Source organism: Sabethes cyaneus, chromosome 2, assembly GCF_943734655.1.
Source record: "Sabethes cyaneus chromosome 2, idSabCyanKW18_F2, whole genome shotgun sequence".
Classification (NCBI taxonomy): Eukaryota; Metazoa; Arthropoda; class Insecta; order Diptera; family Culicidae; genus Sabethes; species Sabethes cyaneus.
This window is the reverse complement of record NC_071354.1, coordinates 86,843,829-86,854,609: the sequence shown is the minus strand read 5'-3', so window position 1 is coordinate 86,854,609 and position 10,781 is coordinate 86,843,829.

Sequence of the window (10,781 nt, the reverse complement as noted above, 5' to 3'; positions counted from 1 at the left end):
TAACGGACCGTCGCCACTGAAGTAAACTGAGTATGGAGCTTAAGCCGACAGTTCAATATTTATAAGTAGTCAAATAACTGCGGATGAAATACTAATTCTACTTTTAAATACTCAGAATTGAAGCTGGTAATATTTTCGGAGCTTGGACCCCAACAGCTCAACTTAAATGATTTCATGAACCATGGGGCCCAATTAATTGTACATTCGTGAGTCGTAGCAAAAGTTTAATTGAAAGAGAAATTTTGGTTTAAAGTTCGGGACCCCAACAGTCTCATTTGAAGCTGAATCTTCAATCACCAAATCGGTTGATTTTATATATCATAGGGCTCCAGCAATCGAACATTCGTGAGTCATAGAAAAAGTTTAATTGAAAGAGAAATTTTGGTTTAAAGTTCGGGGCCCCAACAGTCCCATTTGAAGCTGAATTTTCAATCATCAAATCGGTTGATTTTATAAATCATGGAGCCCCAGCAATCGAACATTCGTGACTCATAGAAAAAGTTTTATTGAAAGAGAAATTTTGGTTTAAAGTTCGGGGCCCCAACAGTCTCATTTGAAGCTGAATTTTCAATCATCAAATCAGTTGATTTTATAAATCATGGGGCCCCAGCAATCGAACATTCGTGAGTCATAGAAAAAGTTTAATTGAAAGAGAAATTTTGGTTTAAAGTTCGGGGCCCCAACAGTCCCATTTGAAGCTGAATTTTCAATCACCAAATCGGTTGATTTTATAAATCATGGGGCCCCAGCAATCGAACATTCGTGAGTCATAGAAAAAGTTTAATTGAAAGAGAAATTTTGGTTTAAAGTTCGAGGCCCCAACAGTCCCATTTGAAGCTGAATTTTCAATCATCAAATCTGTTGATTTTATAAATCATGGGGCCCCAGCAATCGAACATTCGTGAGTCATAGAAAAAGTTTAATTGAAAGAGAAATTTTGGTTTAAAGTTCGGGGCCCCAACAGTCTCATTTGAAGCTGAATTTTCAATCATCAAATCGGTTGATTTTATAAATCATGGGGCCCCAGCAATCGAACATTCGTGAGTCATAGAAAAAGTTTAATTGAAAGAGAAATTTTGGTTTAAAGTTCGGGGCCCCAACAGTCCCATTTGAAGCTGAATTTTCAATCACCAAATCGGTTGATTTTATAAATCATGGGGCCCCAGCAATCGAACATTCGTGAGTCATAGAAAAAGTTTAATTGAAAGAGAAATTTTGGTTTAAAGTTCGGGGCCCCAACAGTCCCATTTGAAGCTGAATTTTCAATCACCAAATCGGTTGATTTTATAAATCATGGAGCCCCAGCAATCGAACATTCGTGAGTCATAGAAAAAGTTTAATTGAAAGAGAAATTTTGGTTTAAAGTTCGGGGCCCCAACAGTCCCATTTGAAGCTGAATTTTCAATCATCAAATCGGTTGATTTTATAAATCATGGGGCCCCAGCAATCGAACATTCGTGAGTCATAGAAAAAGTTTAATTGAAAGAGAAATTTTGGTTTAAAGTTCGGGGCCCCAACAGTCCCATTTGAAGCTGAATTTTCAATCACCAAATCGGTTGATTTTATAAACCATGGGGCCCCAGCAATCGAACATTCGTGAGTCATAGAAAAAGTTTAATTGAAAGAGAAATTTTGGTTTAAAGTTCGGGGCCCCAACAGTCCCATTTGAAGCTGAATTTTCAATCATCAAATCGGTTGATTTTATAAATCATGGGGCTCCACCAATCGAACATTCGTGAGTCATAGAAAAAGTTTAATCGAAAGAGATATTTTGGTTTAAAGTTCGGGGCCCCAACAGTCCCATTTGAAGCTGAATTTTCAATAATCAAATCGGCTGATTTCATGAATCATGGGGCCCTAGCAATCGAACATTCGTGAGTCATAGAAAAAGTATTGAAATAGAAATTTTGGAAAATCTCATTTTGTGTAACAACGAAATTTTTACTGGGGCCCACCGGGCATTTGCCCGGTTGCCCGGTGGGCCAGTCCGCCCCTGATTTCGCGTGAAGAAGTCCGAGTTCGGAGCGTTGAATACAAAAACGGTTCCTAATCCGTCATCTGGTTTTCGCGATCAAACATTTTCCAATAATCCGATTTGTTTCCCGTAGAAGACGGGGGAAGGCAAATTCCTGTGGCTGTGCAATTGGCTATAAGCTACTGCCAGCAATTGTGTTTTTCGTGACTCGCTGGTACAAACCACGTGGTCGTTAAGCAAGCCTTCGCATTCCGCATTCCACGCTTGGTGCGTTATCACAAATGAAACTTTGGTTGCAAGCGACCTGCGACGCGACGCGACTTTTCTTGCTGCAGTTATACGCGCAGCCCTTTGTCGCCCGAAGTAGGAGTGTGCATTTGGCGACATGTGAGCGAAGTCGCGTCACAGTCGCTTTTACTCTGTACGGACCCAGAAGATCGACGAGCGGAGAGAGGCGAAAGCCGGCATTGAGCGAGTGCGAATCAGAGTGGATAAGATAGCTGGCCGCCTACGATACGCTGAACTGGAGAGGGCTGTTAAACAAGCTATTATAGTATAGTGAACTAACTCCATAAGTGTACCGCCAGAGCAAACGCGACAGCGACGCGACGCGACTTAGCTCACACTCGTTTAAATACGCAGCACTTTTTCGCCGGAAGCAGGACTGCGTATTTAAACGAATGTGAGCGAAGCTGTGTCGCGTCGCTGTCGTGTTTACTCTGTACGGGGCCTAACCGAGGAAGCAGTAACCGCCACCGCCAATGATGATATCCATTTGTTGTACGATATTTCTCGCCGTTTTAGTGGTGCCAGGATGCATACTATACTAAGATGCCGCTAAAGGACAGAGCTAGTCAATTACTGACCGACCGTACAGAAATATTAAAGCGATAGTCTGAACATTTCGAACAACTCTTTCAAGATTCAAATATCAGAAGCCAAAAAACCAGCAGCGCGTGACGCCAATAGTTCATCGCATTAATCGCGTCACTCTGAGGCGCCATCACTGGATGAAAGTCACGTAGAAATCAAAGGTATGAAATCCAATATGTCAGCGGAGATGCTCAAAACTGGCTCATCTTTGTCAGCCCAGATGGTTCATCAGAGCATATTGATCAATGTTTCATATTGTTCAAAAAGGAGACTCAAGTGTGGCATCAACTTGCTCTGTATTATTCTTAAAATACTTAAGATAATCCTCAACCGGATCAAGGTCAATATCGACGCTACTCTCCGACTGCAGCATGCTGGATTCCGTGTTGGCCGATCATCTGTAGATCATATAAGTTATATGATATAACAAAGCTCCGCATCATATTGAAGCAAGGCAGCGAACTCCAGGACTTTCCTCTACTGGTGTTCGCGTAGAGGAGCTAGTATAGGGTAGTTCATCTTATCGAGGCTCAGTACGAGGTGCTCTCGTGCAAGGTGTTTCACATAGTGATGTCCGATTACTTCTCGATTAATCGGACTAATCGATTATCCGCTGAAATAATCGATTAATTTTTAATCGATTGCTTTATGTTCCGATTATTAGATAATCGATTAACTGGCCGATCGATTATGCCGGATTATTTAAAATTTTGTTGTTTGACAATTTCTAACAAATTTAATTATTACAGTGGCAGGCGCTTACCTTCTAAATTAATCACACGCAATCAGTCAGTTCGTTGGTTTCGAGATACGATGCTGATCTAAGAAACCAGTAGTCGTATGTTCAAATCTCAGCCAGGCAGTGCTCCTAGATAGAATCAGTAGGATTGTTGCAATAGCCCCGTAACTGTCTTGTACTCTAATATCTGGCTGTGAAGTCTGTCGATAAAGATGGGTCAAATCTTAGAAAGGATGTTTAACCCCAAGGCGTTGTTTTTAATCATCCAGTTTGCACGCAGTAGGCCGGTTTAAATACCACGCTGAAGCCTAAAAACCAAACTAAACTTTATCTAGATATTAACCGTGCCACCGTCAAAAGATAATTCGAAATTTGTCAGTCTGTCAGACACGGAATTTTGTAAGGAATTTTTAGAAAACTGGGTAATACCCTTCGTCTTTTTCTATACAAAAACAAAAAAATGCGGTCTCCTCGATTTCTATGTAAATGTGGTATTGTCCAATCCCACACACAACCGTCACTAAAAGCCTGTTCGCGTTACCTGTTGTTATCCCCGAAAAAAGGTTAGGGTACCGCGACAGTAAACAAACCCTGCTAATGCCCACCGGATGGAACCTGGCGAAACTAGCCGAAACTGAATCGTCGGTCCCGTCGTAAAGTCCTGTGCTTGACAGGACAGGCAAATCAGTCTGGGGAATGAGCGATTTTGAAGATAACCACCTAAGAGACGACATGCAAGATTGGAAAGAGCTAGAAGTTAGAAGACGCAAAGTGATACATGAGAAGACGAAAAGCGAAGTAAACTAGTATTCGGAAAAGATACAATAAGTAGAAGTAAAGTGGAAAAAACACGGGTTGAAAATATAGGCGCTAAAGCGAGATTAGATTACCTAGTGGAACGAAACGAAAGACCACCAGCACCCTCGTTCAAACGGAGGTCTTCCCTTAGGGCTTGAGAGCGCGACCGTTGTCAGTCGGCCTCAACACGTGTCGACCATGAGTGCGTGATCCGATCCGTGGCCCTATACACCATCGATCGTAGGAACCGATCGCCGAAGAGCCAACCGTATGCTATACTCACCACATAAGCAATCGTTACTAAAACATTCGATTCACCATTTGTCACCCACCCCGTATCTGGTACGGGCTGTCTGTAAGCGGTCTACGAAACCGCTAGTCTATCACAGTCACCTGTTCATCTTAACATCAGAGACCTTTCGTCGACAAGAAGCAGCAGGCCGTAAGAAAAGCTGAACAAAACTAACCACAAGATTAAGCCAAACGTCTAAATGAAGATCTGTTAGCCCTCGAAATGGTGTTTGCTACGATATGTGTCCTCGAAAATAAGTCCCCGGAAGTAAGTCCCCGAATGTGCTCCCCCGCAGATCGGTTCACGCGTTAGCCCCCGGTAGGTTAGTGTAGGACGCCTAGGGGACACTGCACTAGCCGATGGTTGCTCTTGCCCCCTGTTGAGTCGGCCGACCGGATTCAACCAATGTTAGGTTCGTCGGCATTTCGTTCGTTAGTTGAGCGTTTGCTGGACCTGCCCTGAGGTATTCTAGCCGGACCGGGATTGTATCGCTAAACACGCTCATTCACGGCAAGTTAATCCTTGCCTGGCGCTTAAGTGAAGGTTGTCACTGCTCCCTGCGCTAAAACCCATCCCGCCCCGTTACAAGACGTAAAGGTTATAACCAATCGATTATTTCGATTAATCGATTATGCAGCGCCGATTAATCGATGTCGATTATTGGCCGCTTAAAAAGTAATCGATTATTAACTAATCGATTAACTGAAAAAATCGGACATCACTAGCTTGCACAATGGCGTCTTGTTTGTCCCTGTAAGGGTTACTGCTGGTATGAGACAGGGCAGCGCCCGCGGCTATTTCTCATAGTTATGGATGACATAATTGGAGTGATTGGGCAGTAGATCAAATTGAGGTTTACCTGGAATCCTTTAACGTAGCCAGGTAACGGCCGATGGTGATACCAAGACTGATATAGCCACTCAGATCCGAAAGACCAGTGATGCTTTTTGCTTTTCAACTCAAACGTTAAATCCGTATTACTGACTGACTTACTTAAGTGGCTTGCAGTCTCAAGACGAAGCTTGTTGTACAAAGTTTCTCCAGCTCCAACTCGGTTGTGAGCTACAATTCCTCGGAAACCGAGTACTCTTCGCCAGATCTCGCTCCGCCTAGTCTAACCATTCTGCTCGCTGCGCTCCTGGTCGTCCTGGTGGTCCCGGTAGGAAACCGGGTTTGAGGCAAACATCATCTTTGCAGGATAGTCCGGCATGCGGTAACATGCCATGCCCATCGAATCCGTCCAGCTTAAGCCACCTTTTGGATACTGGGTTCGCCATAGAGCTGTGCAAGTTCGTGGTTCATCCTCCGCCCTCATACTCTTGTACGCCACTGAAGATCGTTCTTAGTACTCGTCTTTCGAAAACTCCGAGCACTCGCAGGTCCTCTTCGAGCATTGTCCATTTTTCATGCCCGTAGGAAACAACCTGTCTAATGAGCGTCTTGTACGGGACGTAGTCTGCTTGAATTGCTTGTGAAGCCCATAGTAAGCACAACTTCCGCTTATAATACACCTCCGAATCTTACGGCCGGTATCATTGTCCACTGTATCCAGTGAATCAAGGTAGACAAATTCATCGACTACCTCAAACTCATCGCTATCGATCAATGTCGGCCTCGGTTGCGCTGGTTAGCATGTACTTTGTTTTAGACATATAGTTATGGACATTCCCGCACCGTGTACCAGACGGCCGACTATCCGAATCTACAACGTCAGCAACACGTGGGCTCTTCGCAAGTTTCATCATAGTAACTTCGTCAGCAAAGCAGCCAACACAACATTCCAGACCAAAACGGAGACATGCTGCCAGCGCAACGGATACGGTTTCCCTGATGCAGCAAGACTTCGGCACCGGGCACTCACCAGCAGCGGTGGAGCGGATGCGGAATCCCTGACGCAGCAGGTGTGTGGCCAGTGATAGTCAGGTAGTTAGGTTCGTTTAGTCAGGAGCTCAGTTCAGTCTAAGTTATCGTTTTGTTGAGTGAAGAAGTGAATGTAATTAGTAATAAGCTGTGAAGTAATAAATTTTTTTTTTTTATTGATAATCACATGGAGTGATCCATATTTGGCGCAGTCGTACGGCTTACCCTACGACTTAGTGAAAACTCGGACTAGCAAGCCAAATTAATCTATTAGTGAAAAGGCCCAACCCGTGGCATAGAAAATAGTGCACAATCAAAAACTGTTTCGGACAAAGTGCTAGTGTCAAACCATTGACTACGAGAACCCGGCTACAGTGTTCATCGAGAAGACGACGGCCATCCCTCAACCCGCAGGCGATTTGTGGTGCTCGGACCGGAAACAACTACTTACTTACTTAGGTGGCTTGCCGTCCTAAGACAAAGCCTGTTGAACAAAATTTCTCCATGTAACTCGGTTGAGGGCTACCGCTCTCCAATTCCTCGGACACCGAGTACTCTCCGTCAGATCTCGCTCCACCTGGTCTAACCATCTTGCTCGCTGCGCTCCTGGTCGTCTTGATCCTACCGGATTTGAGGCGAACACCATCTTTGCAGGGTAGTTGTCCGGCATTCTTGCAACATGCCCTGCCCATCGTATCCGTCCAGCTTTAGCCACCTTCTGGATACTGGGTTCGCCATAGAGCTGTGCGAGTTCATGGTTCATCCTACGCCTCCATACTCCGTTTTCCTGTACGCCACCGAAGATCGTTCTTAGCACTCGTCGTTCGAAAACTCCGAGCACTCGCAGGTCCTCCTCGAGCATTGTCCATGTTTCATGCCCGTAGAGAACAACCGGTCTAATAAGCGTCTTGTACAGGGTGCACTTTGTACGGGGACTTAGTCTGCTCGACCGCAATTGCTTGTGGAGCCCATAGTAAGCACGACTTCCGCTGATAATACGCCTCCGAATCTCACGGCTGGTATCATTGTCCGCCGTTACCAGTGAGCCAAGGTAGACAAATTCATCGACTACCTCAAACTCATCGCCGTCGATCAATATACTACTGCCCAAGCGGTGTCGTTCGGCCTCGGTTCCGCTGGCCAGCATGTACTTTGTTTTAGACGTATTTACCTTTAACCCAATCTTTTCTGCTTCGCGCTTTAGTCTGGTGTACTGTTCAGCCACCGCCACAGATGTTCTGCCGATAATATCCATGTCATCGGCAAAGCAGACGAATTGACTAGATTTGTTGAATATCGTGCCCCGCGTGTTGATATCCGCTCGGTTCATAACACCTTGTAGCGCTATGTTGAACAGCAGGCATGAAATACCATCACCTTGACGAAGCCCTCTGTGTGATTCGAATGAACTTGACAATCCACCCGAAATCCGAACACAGCACTGCGTACCATCCATCGTAGATTTAATCAGTTTGATGAGCTTCCTGGGGAAGCTGTTTTCGTCCATGATTTTCCATAGCTCTTTCCGGTCGATGGTATCATATGCGGCTTTGAAGTCAACGAATAAATGATGCGTGGGAACTCTGTATTCACGGCCCTTTTGGAGGATTTGCCGCAGTGTAAATATTTGATCCGTTGTAGACCGACTTTCGACGAAGCCGGCTTGATAAGTTCCCACAAATCTATTCGCAATTGGTGATAGACGGCGGAAAATGATTTGGGACAGCACTTTATAAGCGGCATTGAGAACGGTGATCGCTCGATAGTTCTCACAGTCCAACTTGTCGCCCTTTTTGTAGATCGGGCAGATAACCCCATCTTTCCACTCCTCCGGTAGCTGTTCCGTATCCCAAATTCTAACAATTAGTCGGTGTAGACAAACGGCCAGCTTTTCTGGTCCCATTTTAATAAGCTCCGCTCCGATGCCATCTTTTCCAGCTGACTTGTTGTTCTTTAGCTGCATGATGGCCTCCTTAACTTCGCCTATTGTTGGGGCTGGCACCTCTTCCCCGTTTGCTGCACCGTCGAAATCGCTTTCCCCGCCGCCATGGTTTTCCGCCTGGGCGCCATTCAGGTGTTCGTCGAAGTGCTGCTTCCACCTATCCGTCACCTCACGATCGTCCGTCAGAATACTGCCAGTCTTATCCCGACACATTTCGGCTCGCGGCACAAAGCCTTTGCGGGATCCGTTCAGTTTCTGGTAGAACTTCCGCGTTTCCTGAGAACGATGCAGCCGCTCCAACTCCGCATATTCCTGCTCTTCCAGGTTGCGCTTTTTTTCCCGAAAGATTTGGTTTCGCTGCATCTTCTTCTGTTTGTGTCTTTCCACGTTCTGACGTGTGGCACTGCGCATCTTGGCCGCCCGCGCAGCGTTCTCCTCATCCATCACCCTCCTACATTCATCGTCAAACCAATCGTTCCGCTGATTCCGGGCCACATGCCCGATGGAGCTCTCCGCTACACTGCTGATGGCTGTTTTGATAGTGTTCCAACAGTCCTCGAGAGGGGCTTCGTCCAGCTCGTCCTCTTCCGGCAGTGCAGCTTCGAGTGAATGCGGGTAGTTTGCGGCGACGTCTGGCTGCTTCAGCCGCGCGAGATCTAACCGTGGCTGGCGTCGGTACCGAATGTTGTTCACAACGGAGAGTCTTGGGCGCATCTTAACCATCACTAGGTAGTGGTCCGAGTCAACGTTAGCGCTTCGATAGGATCTGACGTCGATAATGTCTGAGAAGTGCCGACTGTCGATCAAAACGTGGTCGATCTGTGATTCTGTCTGATTTGGTGACCTCCAGGTGTACTTATGGTGGATTCTGTGCTGGAAAAAGGTACTACGTACGGCCATATTCTTGGAGGCGGCAAAGTCGATAAGTCTTAGGCCCATTTCATTGGTTCGCTGGTGTGCACTGAACCTTCCAATCACCGGTTTGTATTCCTCCTCCTGGCCGACCTGAGCATTGAAATCCCCGATGACGATCTTGATATCATGTTTTGGGCAGCGGTCGTATTCACTCTCCAACTGCGCGTAGAATTCATCCTTGTCGTCATCGGTACTTCTGAGGTGAGGGCTGTGCACGTTGATGATGCTTATGTTGAAGAATCGGCCCTTGATTCTCAACCTGCACATTCGAGGATTGATTGGCCACCACCCAATCACCCGTTTCCGCATCTCGCCCATCACTATAAAAGCTGTACCCAGCTCGTGTGTGTTGCCGCAGCTCTGGTAGATGGTATGTCCATCTCTGAACGTACGTACCGTTGAGCTCTTCCAGCACACCTCCTGCAGCGCTACGACGTCGAACTTGCGGCTCTTCAATACGTCGGAGAGCACTCGAGTGCTCCCTTGGAAGTTGAGAGATCGACAGTTCCACGTCCCGAGTTTCCAATCCATAGTCCTTTTTCGTCGCGTGGGTCTATTCCGATTGTTCCAGTAAGAATATATTTGTTCTTCGTTCCATGCTTTAATATTTTTCGTGGTGACGGCTTGCAAAGCCTGCTACACCAACCCCCTGTTTCGCCGGAGGGCCAACGAAGCTCGAAAGAGCCCTCCTTTCCTGTCAGCATACGACCCTGGCTTCCACCGGGGTTGGTTACCCGATCTCCACCAAAGTTGCTCGTATCCCGGCTGGTACCACGAGGCGGTAGGAATAGGAGTTGCTGAATAAGAGGCTATGAACCACTGTAGGGTCTATTTTATGCCTACACGTGCACAAGGCACCGACGGTACGCATTATTCAGCCGTTTACCAGCCACCGGAAACAACTAAGTTGGTGGATTTTCATCCTTCAAGGGTAAAGAACCGTGAGTAACTTTTTATGACAAGATTTAACCCCGTTCCTAGAGTTAACGCATTAAAATATACTAGAAAAATGGAGCCAAACTTCCAACACCTGTTTGACTCGATTCAAAATATGGAGCAGCGAATCGGCGCTCTCCAGTTGGAAAATGAAAATCTCCGACAACAACAAAATCAGCAACAGCAACAGTTGCAACGACAGCAGCAGGCCCCCGTTGTGGAGGACCGGCGAATTGATTTCTATAGGATTCCTGATCCTATTAGAACGATTCCCTCTTTTGATGGGAATAAGAAACAATTAAGTTCATGGCTGACATCAGCTAGAAGAACTTTAAATTTATTCAGGCCACTCGTAACAGCCGAATTACTAGCTGTTTACGAACAGGCTATAATAAACAAGATCGACGGCAAAGCCCGTGATACGATCTGTGTTAATGGAAACCCTTCGACG